We start from the raw sequence: 1686 nt of genomic DNA, 5'->3' as shown, positions 1-1686 counted from the left end.
CAACACCCCGCTCTCATCAATGGACAGATCATGGAAACAGAAATTAAACAGAGATGTAGACAGACTAAGAGAAGTCATGAGCCAAATGGACTTAACAGATATTTATAGAACATTCTATCCTAAAGCAAAAGGATATACCTTCTTCTCAGCTCCTCATGGTACTTTCTACAAAATTGACCATATAATTGGTCAAAAAACGGGCCTCAACAGGTACAGAAAGATAGAAATGATCCCATGCATGCTATCAGACCACCACGGCCTCTAGCTTCAGTAACAATAAGGGAAGAAAGCCCACATATACGTGGAAATTGAACAATGCCCTACTCAATGATAACCTGGTCAAGGAAGAAATAAAGAAAGAAATTAAAAACTTTTTAGAATTTAATGAAAATGAAGGTACAACATACCCAAACTTATGGGACACAATAAAAACTGTGCTAAGAGGAAAACCCATAGCGCTGAGTGCCTGCAGAAAGAAACAGGAAAGAGCATATGTCAGCAGCTTGACAGCACACCTAAAAGCTCTAGAACAAAAAGAAGCAAATACACCCAGGAGGAGTAGAAGGCAGGAAATAATCAAACTCAGAGCTGAAATCAACCAAGTAGAAACAAAAAGGACCATAGAAAGAATCAACAGAACCAAAGTTGGTTCTTTGAGAAAATCAACAAGATAGATAAACCCTTAGCCAGACTAACGAGAGGACACAGAGAGTGTGTCCAAATTAACAAAATCAGAAATGAAAAGGGAGACATAACTACAGATTCAGAGGAAATTCAAAAAATCATCAGATCTTACTATAAAATATAGATTCAACAAACTTGAAAATCTGCAGGAAATGGACAATTTCCTAGACAGATACCAGGTACCGAGTTAAATCAGGAACAGATAAACCAGTTAAACAACCCCATAACTCCTAAGGAAATAGAAGCAGTCATTAAAGGTCCCCCAACCAAAAAGAGCCCAGGTCCAGATGGGTTTAGTGCAGAATTCTATCAGACCTTCATAGAAGACCTCATACCAATATTATCCAAACTATTCCACAAAATCGAAACAGATGGAGCACTACCGAATTCCTTCTATGAAGCCACAATTACTCTTATACCTAAACCACACAAAGACCCAACAAAGAAAGAGAACTTTAGACCAATTTCCCTTATGAATATCGACGCAAAAATACTCAATAAAATTCTTCCAAACCGAATCCAAGAGCACATCAAAACAATCATCCACCATGATCAAGTAGGCTTCATCCCAGGCATGCAGGGATGGTTTATTATACGGAAAACCATCAACCTGATCCATTATATAAACAAACTGAAAGAACAAAACCACATGATATTTCATTAGATGCTGAGAAAGCATTTGACAAAATTCAACACCCCTTCATGATAAAAGTCCTGGAAAGAATAGGAATTCAAGGCCCATACCTAAACATAGTAAAAGCCATATACAGCAAACCACTTGCTAACATTAAACTAAATGGAGAGAAACTTGAAGCAATCCCACTAAAATCAGGGACTAGACAAGGCTGCCCACTCTCTCCCTACTTATTCAATATAGTTCTTGAAGTTCTAGCCACAGCAATCAGACAACAAAAGGAGGTCAAGGGGATACAGATGGGAAAAGAAGAAGTCAAAATATCACTATTTGCAGATGATATGATAGTATATTTAAGTGATCCCAAA

This window comes from Rattus norvegicus, chromosome X (assembly GCF_021556685.1).
Source record: "Rattus norvegicus strain SHRSP/BbbUtx chromosome X, alternate assembly SHRSP_T2T, whole genome shotgun sequence".
In the NCBI taxonomy this organism is placed as follows: domain Eukaryota; kingdom Metazoa; phylum Chordata; class Mammalia; order Rodentia; family Muridae; genus Rattus; species Rattus norvegicus.
Note: the sequence above shows the minus strand (reverse complement) of the source record.